General features: G+C 33.1%; 1 protein-coding gene and 2 non-coding genes across 9 annotated transcripts in view; 2 read left to right on the top strand and 1 right to left on the bottom strand.

Moving 5' to 3' along the window:
- The window catches only part of LOC109546396 (liprin-alpha-1), a 112,780-nt gene that overhangs the window by 38,940 nt on the left and 57,190 nt on the right, over positions 1 to 16,650 (bottom strand). The gene's annotated exons all lie outside the window — the stretch shown is intronic.
- Trnaa-agc lies at positions 5,053 to 5,125 on the top strand. The gene has a single exon. It is a non-coding gene; the product is annotated as a tRNA-Ala (tRNA).
- Positions 15,587 to 15,659, top strand: Trnaa-agc. The gene has a single exon. It is a non-coding gene; the product is annotated as a tRNA-Ala (tRNA).

Below are 16,650 nucleotides of genomic sequence, written 5' to 3'. Positions count from 1 at the left end.
CCCTTGTCAATAATAACAATAATTTGTCAAACTGTGACTTACTTTGAATTTCCTTTCACGAATTTGCGGATACGCGATTAGTTCAGGGGAAATGCAACGGTAAGATAGCAGAAGCTTTCATTAACTTCGGTTCGAATAATGGTATGAAATTAAGTCAATTACAAAAATGTGGGTATTTACATTATAATTCAAAACAACTTAACTTAATTAACAATTGAATTTCACTTAAAATCGTGTAAGCTGCATTACTTTTTTTGATAATTCAAAGAACTTTGCTTAAAATATGTTAAAAAATTAGAGACGTTTGTGAGGCCATACAGGCATTCGCGAATAAACACACCAAATCCTCATTTCAAATTAAAAAAGTAAAGAATTCGTTTGCACGTGTGTTTGATTTTTTCACAAGGACCCGTTGACTCAATTTTTATTTAATTTCCCTTTCTTTGCCATCTACAACTAAAATGAAGAGTTTTAGTTTTTTTAACTCTTCATTTTAGTGAAGGGGCCACTTGGAAAAACTCTCATTTTACAGAGAATGACACGTTTTGCACCCTATATGGTAATATCCCTGAATTTATTATGTATAAATAAGTAATATGCAAGTTAATCGTGTTATTCCTCTTGCTAGCCAGAAATGGGTTACTCCCCTAATTCAAACAAACATGGGCATACCCTGTAAAATTCACATTCTCGGATAATTATATAAGCAGCACCTGCAAATCTGCTAGCTATGCATTTAATAGCTTTAAAAGCGCAAATGAACTAGCCTCTGCACTTCTTATGTATTCGGGCGTAGCATTTAGAACGTCGTTTTTAGTGTAATTGCGTTTTTAAATAAGTTAGTATTTTGAACTCTTGATTGAATGAAACAAAAATTGCTTGAAAGCCAACTGGTTATTGGAATAAAACCAAATATTTGTATTACAAGTATGGGCTACAATTTAACAAAACAAACTTAAAGTATAAATATAAACATGATATTGCAAAGATATCACTCTTCACCCTAGAGAACCAATTGGACCCACAGTTCGAAATGAACCAATTTAGGAGTGTTTATCACGTTCATATGTGCTATGGATATTCAAAACGAAAATATCGTATCCCCTTCGATGTTATTTTATTGCTTGCATCCAGTTGGTTTCAAAAGTTTAGTTTTATTCCGATATTTGAATTGATACCGACTTTACAATGTTGGCTGGTTATTTCATATTGATAGCATGCTATTAACTACCTGCTTAGCTCCACCAAATTTATTTTTTTTACCCAGTAGCTCGGATTTTTCATCTCGACGCTCTCACTTAAGCTTGAGTTTAAATAAACTTGAATGTACTCTTAAATACCAGCGCAACCAAAAAATAAACAATAATAAAATTAATATCTACCAGCCATAATGAAACGATAAAGAAAATTGTTAAAACATTTCAAAAATTTCAAGACACGCACAACTCGCAAACTTATAAAAGACTCCAATTTTATGCTCGCTCATAAGACTTTCGGGAATACTTTCGCCACTCAACTAAACATTGTGTCAAGAAATAAAGTGGCACTTTTCGCATTCTGGCGAATCCTTATTTGAGTAAAGGAGCGCCTTTGAACTTACAGATAAGGCACGGATTACAGATCCCTTTCAGACAACAAGATGTTACCGTTTTCTCAGATCAGAGGAAGCCACTAAGAAGGGCAACCGCAAAGTAACAATGCATAGCAGAATATTTCATACTTCAGAAATATTCAAATAGAGATCCTAAGTAAATGTTCCTAATCTGGTCACTTGACCCTTTCCGATATGAATATTAAAGTCTGTAATTGCAAAGGGTTTACCAAGCTGGTAAGCCCTTGACATCATCACACTTGACCGACTGAATAGTAGAACTATCTTAGTTTAGTGATACTTATCATTTGTCGTATCGGAGATATTCTGAACCCAGTTAATTACAAGGACGACTAAACAAAGTTTGGAAGCAATATCGCCATTGAAAGCATATAAAAATTGAGTTAGAAATTTCGTTAACTCGAGAATGCGTAGTCTGAAGGGAGCTAATTTGTCACAGTCGAAGTTAGTTGAACTTTCGAAATTAACATTAAATTACATTTCAGATAGTTAGATAGATGAAACGTTTCAACTTTGAAAAATCGTACAAATCCGTACCGTTGAAACTATCAGGATAATTTACACCAGCTATAAAGTAAAACATTTTCCAGAATATTTTATAATGCATGTCCTTACAAGCAGCAAGTATTTACATTAAGGGAATAACCAACAAGCGCACGCGATGAAGTATGAGCAATTAATAAACATGGGTTTAAATATATATCCATATAATTAAGGGCAATTAACGGTTAGAACATCGGTGCATGCAACATTCACATGGACATCGAATAAAAAAAAAACGTTTTAATATATTGGCAAGATTCATATTAATTTGCGCAAAGCAGCCATACTATAGTTCGAGAACATTATTACAGGGTTTACAAGTAAATTGGCCATTTTTTCGACAATACAACATCTTATTTAAATCGTACTATACTTACGGTTTCATTTTATTTTCGTCCTCTACCTTTAATTAAAACTATACAAACATTTTGAAAAATGATTTATATAAGAAATCGACACATGCACAATGGAAAATATTCCATGGTTAACAGTTGTGTCACCCCAGAGCGTTTGAAACAACTTCGAAATTTACTCAAAACTTTCTCACATTGGCCAGCCGAATGCCCTGATCAGTAATCCTTTGAATAGGATTGGGACGACTTTCAACCAATCTCGCAAACACCCCTCCTATACTGTTATGCAGCAATAGGAACGGTCAATATGCATCAGGTGAAATGGGTCCTAACATTAAAATGTATTGTAATTTTTTACATGGAACATACGCCCACAGGACAGACAAATACGGCAATTTCGCATGAGTTCAGTCATGTATACGAAAAATTGAGCTCTCCAGCTGAATTTAATGCACATAACGAGGCATGAATTGTATTTCAGCCATCATTTTTAATATGCGCAGGAAAAAAATTAATTCAATATGGGTGGTGCATTTTTCAGTCTTTACGCCAATCTAACAAAGAATCGAGGTAAATTGTGGGTTAACCGACATTTGCAAAATTAATAAAACATAGGAAATGCTAATTATTAGTCGTACAATTTAATACGAAACTGCTTTTCCACGAGCTGCATATTTTTGATGGACTAATATTATTCATATCGTTTGTTGTTATCTCGCTAAATAAATAACTTTGAGGTCAAAAGACGACACTGCACTAACGTTTTTAAAAAAATTATAATTTAGGATACATTGCAATTTTTTAGTTTAAAAAATAAAGATTTAAGTATTTAAACACTAAACAAAAAACGGGTTGATATAATTGAACGGCTATTAATTCACCAATATTTTGATGAAATATTGGCGTAAATATTAATATCAACGCTCTCGCAGATGGGAAAACTGAAAACTGGAAACAATTATATGGAAATAATGTTTCTACGCCCAAATCTCTTAGGATCCATATGCATGCAACTGAACAGAGGCATATTGCTTAATCATGGTTTTCATTAATCTCTTGGCGAATAACCGAACATGTGGCTGATCGTTTTTCAGCAAAGCATTAGCTCGAAATTTCACATTTGCTACAGGCAACTGAAAACACCAAACGCGATAATGTGAAATACTTTCCTTCATGTATACAATGCAAATTATGACAAGATTTGGGAGCAAATTTCCAGAAGTCACGCTATTTGAATTGTATTGAAGCCGCTTTTCAATTCAATTATTATGGAAGCCAATAGGTCATGCCATGCCACAAACAGACTAATTGAATTGAATAAAGTGGATACATTTAAACGACAAATGCGTTTTTCTCATTAATTGTAGGAAATAAGTTACACATCTAAAGATAATTGGAGTCAGTTCCATATTCAAAAGCAACAGCAGATAATAGTGGTTTTTATTCGAATGACTCAAAAATTGCCATTTTTCGATCAACAGCGATGATCATGAAGAATCACTTTTCTTTACCGTTCATTTGCTTTACGTAAATTGAACGTGTCTTTGTCATTATATTTCTTACAGTATTTTCATTAAAAAGTAACCGACAAAGCAATTACATAGCTTTATCCACAACTATGTCCTATACACAACCTACATTATTATTTAACGCTTGGTAGACCGGAGATCTTATAAATTAAAGATCCATAATTTAAGACTATGTATCAGCCGTATCATTGCAATTTTATTCTGGATTATTTAGGATTTTCAAATAAATATGGAAAAAATGACAGAAATCTCCAACTTAACACGCATAAGTTCAGAAACGGTTAGAATCTAACATGCGACTTATTGAACATTGAGACCGTGAGATTTAAATACGGTCATCAGGGTAGATTCGTATCAATATCATTGCCTAAAACATTTGTTTATTAATAAAGAAACTAATAAAACTAAAACATTGAAAATACATAATTGAAAAAGTTCAGAAAGTAGGTACCCGTATCGTAATAACATCCGGATCTTTCAAATTTTTCCGACACTGATAAATGACCAACCAAACGACAAAAAAATAGAGTAGAATATGTCTATAGAAAAAATAGAAAAATTTGGAATACCTAGATAATGTTCAAATTCATTTCCGCGCTTTTGTAGAATCACATCGCGGATGGTTCATTTCTCTATTTTATTTCCACTTTTATGTAAATGATTACTGCCACAATAATACCAAATAAGAACGAAAGCTAATATGTACATACTCATCAAATTGCCAATATGCCAATAGTGTTGTAAAATGGTCTCACTCTGTAAGTGGTTGTTTACAGCTGTGAAGGAGACCTTAAATAAATAAATAAATAATAGTTAGTACTGATCACATTACCAATGTTTACCAGTTCATTTACCTTTTACAAAATACACGCCCCTGCAAAATTCCGTTGATTGATTGAAATTATAATTAGCGCGATTCGAAAAGTGAAGGTGAATTTGTTATGTTAATTTAATGCGGTCAGTTATTTTAAGACGTCTAGATGTTTTAATTGAGTGTTTTTCTAAAGTGCAAACAGGGGGCGTAGCTCAGATGGTAGAGCGCTCGCTTAGCATGCGAGAGGTACCGGGATCGATGCCCGGCGCCTCCAAGACCTTTTTTGAAGACATTTTTTTTATATGAAGTGTGTAAGTTACGAATGTGTAGATCGTATAGGAGATTCGAGGATAGACGAGCACAAGAAATAAGGAGCAATTTGTCCGATTTTTTTTTAAATGATGGGTCCAATAGTTTTATTACAAGTGTACACTGACCATTGAATACTGTCCGTGGTAGAATGTTGAAGTCACAGGAATCAATCAAGAAATATGTATTTAGATTTTTCGATAAACACGAGCGAGCAGAGGAGCAGCATAGGTTTTCTTGTATCTTTTTTTGCAACAACGGCGACCCTAACATGGGCGCTTTAAGTATTAATCAGGAGCTCAAAGTTTGTGAACAATACCTTTTGAAATGTTGAACATATTGTCTTTGAAAAATGAAAATATTTTCTAACACTTAAATAAAATTGTGAAGAGCTTGAATTACGAAACTAGAAAAACCCACGAAAAGTCAAACAGTAAAAATGAAATTATGATGAAATTAACTGGTTACGACGCCCACGGGATGAGGTCAGGATAGCGTTTCCAGATACTCACATAAACATTCTACGTTGACTTTTGCTGCTATAAACGAAATTTAATACGAAATATTTACTGCTATAAACGAAACTTTGAATATATTGTCAACTACATTAAAACTGGGATGATCAGATATCAACAATGAACTACTAGACAAATGTCTATTGATGAATTATGGGGAACTACATTACATCTCTATCCTACCCAACGAAAAAAACCATTGTAGTGTTATGTTTTTGAGCTAGTGTCGCATATCATGAAACAGAATGCGTCAATAATTTATTGAGAAGCTCATTTATAATGAAAATGACAACGTTTTGAAGTGGGATAGACTTTATCTCATCGTTACAGCAAACAGAACCCTGACAGTAGCAGGTTAATGGCTAAATTATTAATGGCTTGCTAACTTTGCCGGAAAATTTAGTACGGAAACAATTATTGAAAAGTGGCCAAGCGCAATTGTTTATCTAGGATAAATTCCACAATCAGGCTATTAAAACAAAAAGTACATAATTGAGACTGCATTGCGAAGAAAGCTAAGGTCTCCGTCAACATATAAGGTAATTAAAACAATCCACAGCACCATACGTAGTCTAACTTAAATTCTAATTAAGTAGTCTAACTTAATTCTTCCAAATATCAACGCACGCTTTCCAATGTGTTTAGATTTAGGACGCAAACTTGTTCTCTCCAACTTATTCTCGTTAAACGCAATCAGGAGTTTGTAACTCTCGACGACTTTATTCCCACATATCTCGGCCATATTTTCAATGGTGGGTGTGTCGCAAATGTTCTGTTTCGGCAATGGTTACCAACTTAGACCTGCTATATAATACAGGCGACATTACCATTTCTCGAAATAACACGTCCAAGAAACTTTTCTTGCAATAAATTTAGTTTCGCGACATTAGTGGGAAGTGGCAGCAGCTAAAATCATTCAAAATAATGGTTTAATAAAATCGCATTAGCAGATTCTTATATCTCAAGAGCTCTTGGCATGTTTCATTCAAATTTTAAATATCAAAATCATTGTCATTTGTGCATGTGTAATAGTTGATCATCAACTCATTTTTGGATACGATTTGCAGCCGTTCGACTTGAGATGCCCTAGACATGGAAAACGCAGATTCTACTTATTATATGTTTTAAGGGCAATTTCCTGCTTATATCTCTCGCCCTTTGCGATACTGCGCTAATATTTGAGTTAGCCCAAAGGAACGCTATACGGAATTTAATATCTGTAATACTCGAGATCAAATACATTTACTACACACTTCCCTGTACCCATCGCATATGACACTTTCACCTGTTTGAGTAGATAATGTACCATTACCAAGAACCTTCTAGTATTATGTTACGACATACTCTATCTACTGGACAAGTATTCTGAAGCTGTAAGAGTAAGGTAGTCGAGTTACAACATGCACTTCAACATTTATGCACAGTACATTTTCCGGATGTTATTATGGATTGTGTAAGTCATTTTCAGTGGACTGTGCGTTCACGCCCCACCCGGCTTTGCAGTGCAATTTAATAAAGGGCATTTCGCACCATTAATTTTCAGCACCCTCGAAATCGTGAAATAACTCAAGTATAACAAGAAGGCATTATGTTGATGCATGTGTGTGAGGTACTCCGGGAGAAAATTTTATGAGACATTTACTGGATTAATAACTCGATTGGAGAGAAATATCTGGAAATTGACTGGAGCATGTTGCAGTGATTTGTTTATTTCAGCGTGAAATGTCTGTCTACCTTAGTAAATTACAAGCTCTTTTACACAATTCGAACAAGTTAAAAAGAAGGCACTTCTAAGATTTCATACAATCACTTAATTTTCGCAGAAATGATCGTCCCGACATTTTATGAATCCTTCAGGCAATACCAATAAATGTCTAATGAACTGAAAAGTTGGTTTAGTTACAATTGGTATGGATTCAAAATTGCCGTCAGCCACGGAAGTTATTAGGTTCAAATATAATTCCCGGTTGAATGGTATCGTAACTGAATTGTTGAATGTTAATTCCCACACTAACAATAAACATTTAAGACCACCCAAATAAATATAGAAAATAAATCTTTTCAGTTAAGAGGTTAGTTCAATATTTTCCATAAACTGGACCCTTAGAGTAAATTTACTAGTAGTTGATAAAACCTTTGAAAGAACTTTGGAAAATTTCACCGAAAAAAATAGCTTTGCCTTAAAAGCATTACTTTGGGAATATAACAAACATTATTCTGAAGCAATGACATTTTCTAAACTGACTAAAGTTATCAATTTGTAGTTTCAGTACCTAATTTCTGGAATAATTTATTTTTAATTATTTTACCTCAATAATTTCTGGTAGAATTGATGCACGCTTAAGTTACCTTGAGCAAACTTTCTTCACAATAGTGTGCATTTCATCAGATACATTTTATAATGATCATGTATAAAACTCTAAAGCGCCACATAAAACCGATTACAATGAAATTTCCGTTCTCTAACAAAGGAAAAGCAAATGACCATCTGGATTTTTGACATCGCCTTATCTTATTCTAACTAAATCGTCTAGTTAACAAGCGACAATTGATATGCCTATAAATTAATTCGTAATTTGAAACTGTACAATTTGCTCAGAATATTAGATTTTCCCGTATTCTGATAAGTTGGTTTGAAGCAGGCGAAACTTTTTCTGGCAGATACACCCGATCTGGCCAGTAAAACTTTAGTAGGTTCGAGATATTCGATATTGCTACTCGATGCTTTTATCACGATTATAATTGACGGTTTAGATCGGAAAAATGAATTTGCTTGAATTTAAGCTTAAGCAAACGTGTGCCTCTTCCTATTGTGTGTAGCTCACTGGTCAGATCGCAGGAACTCATTTACATATTTACATAATGAAAGTTAGATCGAGGTATGTTTTTAAAAAACAAACATTTTAAATAAAACAGTCATATTAAATAGTACGCTTGGCAGCAATACTTATCGAATAAATTCTAATTATCCATCTCTAGTCTTGCAGAAATTTATGGTTTTCCATAAAAATCAACTTACTTAAAAATGTAATTTTCACTAGAAAATGTCTGTATTCATACCTATAATTTCATACAATTGAACCAAGGAAAGCAAATATACGGGATGTAGAATAGTGAACAAATAATAAGGTAATGTATAGGGTGAAAGTAGGTAATAATGACAATGAAAAAATTAGATCGCGTGCACTAGCTTACATTGTATGATTGATTTCTGTGGTGACCGATTAATTTGTGGTTATTGTAATAATTACAATAGAGTTCCGGTTACATATGAAGTTATGTTTAAAATATTTCGAACTTTGGCATTAGGATTATTTTAGGACATCTAAATTGATTAAAATTCCGTGTTTTGTTGGAAAGGCACTTATTTGGAAAGCGTTACAAATGTAAAAAAGCTTTTTCGGAATACGGAAATAGGTGTCAAGTGGGAAATTTCCTGCAAAATTCATGAATCGTTGCGATCTGGACATGTTGACTGTTGGGTGCTATAAAAACGCATTAGACAAAGTGTTGGGCGCCAGGATTTTTTCTGGTATTCGCATATTAGAAAGCCGACTGCTTAAATGTTTACTTATTTTCACATCTATAAAGAATTCGGTGCGATATATGTGACAAAAACAAATTCAGAAGAAAAAGAAAACAATTAAGAATTATTTTAGAACAGCAAACTTGCAGCTGTTTATTATATAAAACTAACATGGTAAACGCAAAAAGTATATCATAATAATCGACTGAAAACCAGAAATGTTGAGTAATGGACTATGCTAACAATTAAAAAATATCCGGAGACAAAAGCTGCAATTAGAAAAATGCTTGTGCCAGAAAATAAGTTGAATCGCTAAAGATTTCGATAAGTCAACAAGAATTCCCTGAACAAGTAAGGTATATAACATCATTCATAACAAAATCAACCTTATCTGGTGACTTTACTCATGAGGGAAAATGTATTTAAAAAAGTAAATGTTTGTTAAATTACTTATTATAATATATTTCAATAAATGCAAATCTAAAAAAACTTTTTGAAATATGGTGGGCATTTAACAAACATAATAGAAATTGGTTTAAAAAATCTTTCAGAACGTATACTTACGTATAAGTAATGTTAGGATTGATATACCAATATATCGGTTTTCCGATTATTAAGCGCCCAATGGGAAATAATTGCGTATTGATTATATTAAATAGTTGTCATATTGAGGGTATGAAGTTTAGTAAGATATTTTCAAAGAAAAAAAAATGATTGAATAAGTTTTACCAACAAGCATATTAGAATGGAAATCAACCAGTCTGAGACATTGAGAGAGAAATTTTGCAAATGGTCTTCAGAATAAATAAATAAAAATGGCTTTGTGGAAGTTGCAACGCAACATTTTGATTTAAAAACAAAGAACCCAAAATGTGGGTCAAATTATTGATGGATTTGCCACGCTATACTATTATTGATTTAAAGTACATATCTCAGGATAAGACAATATTTCCTTGATGACATTAATTAATTTCATGTAATAAACAAAATTCCTATATAAAGGCGGTTTTTATTATCGTTATTGTTAATGAACCTTCCTTCATCTGCTGATTTTGTCAAGATGATTCGGATTTGTCGGCTGAAAATACATCTGTAAGAACTTTGCTTCCATTCCCATTATGAATAATTTACAGATTAACTGCCAAAAAAGAAATATCAATCAACGTTGTATAATATTATTTATGACCACTGCGATCGTGATACAAGATTACTTTTTGCTACTGCAATAACTGCACCGCCAACATAGATTTATCTTCAAAAAAGCGTCGAGAAAAATGACTGCCATTCTATCAATTCCGAGCGTTACTTAAATGCCTCGCATCTATTACGGGTTTTATTCGTTACATATGGTCTGCTACTGGCCATGTTTCCTTATACCATTATTTCTATTAAATACTTGCTATTAACTAAATGAATCATTTTAAAGTTATGCTGCTAATAAATATGTCCAATTTACAATAAAATACAAGATAAACTTGCCGTGCACTGCAAAACCAGTCAATCCAAAATTGGATCAACTCATGATAACAAGCTATCTAACATTTAGAAATTTACTAGTTATGACATTATTATTATTTAATTTGTTTTCATAGCTTTGAGTAAACAATTTGTTTCCTTAATTATTTTATGTGCTGTATGCATAAACATAAAATTCCTTTAATATCTGGAACTCGGCAATTTTCCATACGCCAATTTCAAATACGCTCTTCATCTAAATATAGATTGGCTTCATATGAATCTTCTAAACGTCTGTTAAACTTGTAGTTTTCCCTCTACTGGTAACGTTACAAGTTGCGAAGTACTTAAAGCGCCATTTCAGATATGTATATCATTTTGATCCGCGAAAACGAATTATTCCCTAAAGTTTCGAGCTAACCGGTTTTCGACCAATAAAAGTACATTATCAAATACATGCCGTAATAATAACGACTGAAAAGTTGCTGTCCTTTACAAACACTGTTAGAACTTTTGAGGCAAGTTTGCTAAATAACGGGGAAACGAATTTCTAATTACGCTGCCGCTGTGTGACAAAGCCCTGTTCCAAAATAAAGCAAATAATTCCCAACAGCCATGCAGAATTTAGCAAATTAAGCTGGTGGTTCGTTTTTGGTCGTTTGAAAAAAAATATGTTTGTTCGTCCCCCATTCATTAGCCGCTGGTATGGTACCTGTGCAGAATTAGTTGGAAACTAATGTTGCGAAAATAGCAAAAACATGGATAAATGAGATGACGATCGATGAAAACACTGACTGAAGATGAGAGAGTACTTATGGCAATGTAAGAGAAATATTATGGAAATGTTCATTTTGATAAGTTGATGAATTTACAAAATTTTGAATTCAAACGGCAAAAGTCATTTATGGTCAAGTTTTTCATAGAAGATGGGTATTCATTGACGCTTATAAACGAAGGTTTTTGGGAAACCAAGAAGCTATTATATGAGACTATCTGAAGTTGACCGTTTCCATTTCTCTAACTCTTCAAAGTTACATCAGCAATTTTTGTGTGACTTTTTGCTCCTGATTTATCAAAATCTTAAATTATCGATTTACATCTCCAAATTAGTGCTCATCCATTATATTATTAAATCAGAATACACATTTACTAATTGGCTATACAAATAAACGAAGAATAAGTAAAATACACCAAAATAAAAAAGAAAAACAGCTTTGCAAATTGCAACTGCGAAACCGTTCGTGCTAAATCTGGAATCGCAAATAACATTTGGACGTTATTATTTTTCTTGTTCACGACATATGTGCCGACATTCATGTGACTATCTGCCGAATCTTTTCTCATCTAAAACGGAAAATAAAAATACTACTTGGATCGATGTAGGACTCCAATTTTAAAGTTGCAGTTAAAGAAAAGACATCACGCTAGACATGTGTTAAAATGCTTACAAGTTAATGCACTAACACATGTCCACCTTAAACCACCCGCGAATTTGGAAATGCCGTATTCCGTCGCTTCACAGTTACAAGCTAACTTTATTTGGGAAGTTACTACCCGACACTGATTTGCATCTTATCGAACGTTGAAATTGGTACACATTAACCAGGAACTCAGAAAAGGTCCTTTGAGAATACCATTAACGCATAGAACATGAACAAAGTTTTATCACAGGAAAAGGTACCAGAATCAAAAAGTTGAATGGCCAAAAAAGCTAAAACAACTGATAATACTGCGTGTAGTGTAATATCATCAGAAAAATCAATATGTATTACACTAGGAATGAACGAGTAAAGTAATGGAATTAATGTGCTTAATTGATTAGATTACAATTCAAACTGGCATATTACCTTATTAAGCAAATCATTCGCATAACTGCTGATCCAAATTGGTCTAATAACGTGACCAGTTGGGTGGATTCAAATAAGTTTATTGTAGTTAGAACTAGATTCCTCCAGGTAACATAACTAACTAATTGGTTTTGGAATCCCATTAATTAAATTTTGATCCCCAAATTTATATTTAAATTACAATGCTTCGTTATGTGCGAAGAAACTCAGTTTTGCATTGGGTAATTAATATCCAGATTTCAATGTAGATTTTAGCTCATTCCAAATTAGCATTTATTAAACGGTAAATGATTTTTAATTATGCATAATAAAATAAACACATATACAAGGTCAGTTTGGGTGGAAGTTTGGAAAACCGTGAATAACCAAACCTCATTTTAAAACATTTGTGTCGATATTTCGTTTATGACTGGAGTAATCCGAAATCTTGGAATTTTAGTACAATTTTTTTTGGCATTAGTATCAAAGCTGAAGCTAAACCGACATCGTTTTCTGATGTTTAATGTCTAACATTGTTAAGTGGCAAGAAAACAGACATATTTGCGTTTTTTTGCGCAAAAACTATGAATGCTACAAGATTCTATAGAGCACAAAATTGTGAATAAATGATTAGTGCATCAACCAAAAAAAAAAATTAGTTGATTCCACCCACCAAATAAAAAGTTTTTGTACCACGACACTCAAGAAATTACCACTTGCCCAAAACGGCTGAACTCAACTGTTTCGTCAAATGAGTCTTACATACCTAAGAACAAATTCACAGCGAGTTTGACTAAAACACATCGTACCATTCTCCCGATATTTCAAAAAGATAATTTTTTTGAAAAACTTTGACTATCCATAGCAGAGGAGCCATACATTTTTTGTTAATAAAAGTTAGGTCAGATCGTCTTCTTTTGATACAAAGAATATCGCAGTAGACTTTTGATCATGTGCTTACGGGACTTATTTTCCTTGCACGGATTCGCACAACTATTTATTTTTGAAGTTTATAATTGCGATATATTTTGATTGAAAGTAGTATGAAATCCGCAATCTATCAGGAAACGGTGAAATCGGCATTATCAAGGATTATCCACTCTATTAAGAACGAAAAAGCAATGATTAGTCCAATTGCCAAAGTAAGTATAGTACGTATCGTAACGACGACTCAATTCGATGAACAACTCCAGAAATCCCCGCATGCTTACTGGTTCGTACATAATTCAAGACAAAATATATTGCGAAATAAAAATTTAAAAAGAGGAGAAGCCAACCGATTGTCATGGAAATAGCAAAAAGATCCCTTGCGCGTTTAAAATTCGTTGGCCGTACGCGCCGCGACGCAAATCGACCATGCATTTGTCTGATAGCTTTTCTAACAAGAAAAAAGGATTATTATCTTAAATATTAAACACTCCGGGGAGTCTGCTCTCTCTCGGTAATTCAATCTCATTAAACCAACTGCAAAAATAAACTGACAGTGCGCTAGACAAGGCTAATTTTTATTATGGCCACGTAATAAAATTTGTCATTTTAAATTACCCTTTCTTAATGAATTTGTACTCAGAATAAAGTAGTTTTGAATAACGAATGATTTTAACACATGGAAGCCCCTTCGTTTTGAACAATAGCGTAGCTTAGTGGACTAATGAATTAGAATAACTATAAATATGAGATATTTTCCTCAAATGAACATTTGTTCTAAAGCTTTCTAGAACTTTTTGATAGAGGTCGAATTTTTTAAACGTATTTGTATTTTCAGTCGTGATTCACCTACGCTAAGTGACGTCTTCGATTTTTCATAAAAAAAACGATAAATAAATACAAGAAATTCAAAACAATATTTTATGTTCCTGTCAGTGAACCTATTTGGTGATTTAAGCGCATGTTCTCGCTCTCACTTCATTATTTGCATAAAGATGAACACGTGAGCACTTAATTTCAATTAAAAACTGCATCTGCATCTATGCATTTGTCTACCAGTTTTCCTAATCAGATATACATCAAGAGAGATCATAAGAGAAGATATACATCAACAATGATAACCAGATAGATGGCTTATGTCGACTGTTGCTGAAGATACAAAACTACAACTCAAGGCAGGATTGTCTAAATCCAAAAACGTTTGCTTATGGATTTTCGTAACATCTGAACTAACACTTGTCAGCAGGCACAACTGCCTTATGCAAACGAAACTGAACAAAACTAACACAAAATGAAGCAAACGTTCATTTATGGTAATAAGGTAATATGAATATTTTTCGAATAATATCCTCAAATTTATTCGTAACATAGAAATTCGGTTAAATTGCATCGTTTACTTGTTCTAAAGTTTGGAACTGGTAAAACATTTCGAATAAAAGTAGTTTTAAAACGTGCAAATTTGATAGAAAGATAGTGTGGTATAGCACTTTTCGACTATGAATTGTTGAATCAGCTCCCTTGAAAGTTCCAGTTCAAAGGAAATCGCCGCAAGATCGTAAAATAACGTGCCATAATTGTGTTAGTGCTTGTCTCTGTGTATCGAAAACTTAAAATGATCTGAATCGTTTTGTGCGAGTTTTGGAATAACTTCAGCATTCAGTAATCCTGTTGCGGTACGCTTCAATTCTCAAATGCACAGCAAGAATCGATTTACTTGCAATTAACAACGCACGTTCATTAAGCTGAGATAAGATTATTTGAGCAAAGTTTTTTGCTACAAGTTAATCACAATCTAATAATTGCCATGTTTAAATATACTAATAGTTTGTCAATAAACCGATTACTTTAAAATCATAACAAAATTTTAATTCTTTCGAAAAACTTCTCGAATAAATTGCGCAAAAAATAAATTTAATTGTACATTAGCACATTTTACGGCATGGAAAAGAATCGCATCTAGATTATTTTTCAAACAGTTCGATGCCATTTCTTTTGAAAGATATGTAAATAAGTTTCAGAAGTAGAATCTGAAATGAATAAACGATAGAACAGAGATTTGGCATTCTTTCCTGCCTTTGGGCATTTAAAATGGCTTGCCAAAAATTAAAAGTAGATCAGAGCTTTAACCATATGTTACCTGCATCTACACTTCGCCATTTTCCGACAGTGAAATCACAGGGGGCGTAGCTCAGATGGCAGAGCGCTCGCTTAGCATGCGAGAGGTACCGGGATCGATGCCCGGCGCCTCCATTTCTTTTTAGAAATTTTTATCAAATTTACATTTAGTTAATTAATCCATTTCGTGTTTATCTTTATTTTTTAAAACTGCAATTGTAAGACCAAGTACAAAGAAATATTGCTCTTGTTCTAAGTGAACATTTCTCAAATAAATCATAAGTTTAAAAAAAATTAAGTACAAACTTTATTGAACAGCTCAAAAGAATCACAATTTAGATAAAAGCAAAAGTCTTGGTTGGGTTATCCATATAACAAGCAAAAAAACTCGAAAGGCCTCTGAGCTCATCATCAAAAAACAGCAGTGTTAGTAGTAGTACCATAGTAGTATTTCAGTAGGTATCTATGTTTTAGTTAAAGAAAAGATTGTACATCAAAGAGCTGAAATAATGTTTTTAAAAATATATTTTTTTAATTCTGCTTTTTTCAGTGGGTTCAGTTTCACAGAGATCTTTTAGTTCTAGTTTACAGAATCTAAAAAAAATTGCTGACGAACATCAAACTTACTTCAAGAAAAAGTTTTATAAAGACATACAGTGCGTATCACCGCATATCTAGACTAGAACTATAAACGTTGTCCTTGATAAGCTGAAACCCGAAAAATTACCAGTTTTTAATACATTGTCGTTTATTCATCAACGTAATGTTTTTTTCCAGTTCACTACTAATTTAGCCCGCTTCAAATTGGAGAATAAAATACGCGTATAATTTGTACGTTCACCTGTAAATTTGTAAACAAATTCGGTTTATCAACAGCTAAACCTAATAAAAACTAGACCAGAGTTAAAATACGCCTTTTAGAAAAAGGGTTTCTCAAAATTTTTATTTCAGATACCTCGGTACAATAACAACTGCTTTGGAAATCTTAACTTAGCCTATTTATTAGCAACAAAATGCGAAGTCGACCTTCTCGCGTTTTGCGATGAACGTGGAACATGATACAGTGGAACGTGCTTAATTATAATTAGTTGCACAATCAATATCAAAGATATTACTCGTCCCCTTT

This window comes from Dendroctonus ponderosae, unplaced genomic scaffold, assembly GCF_020466585.1.
Source record: "Dendroctonus ponderosae isolate FM_Combo_2020 unplaced genomic scaffold, Dpon_F_20191213v2 Dpon_F_20191213_1, whole genome shotgun sequence".
NCBI classification, from domain to species: Eukaryota; Metazoa; Arthropoda; class Insecta; order Coleoptera; family Curculionidae; genus Dendroctonus; species Dendroctonus ponderosae.
Note: the sequence above shows the minus strand (reverse complement) of the source record. Positions and strands in the feature narration are given on the sequence as shown.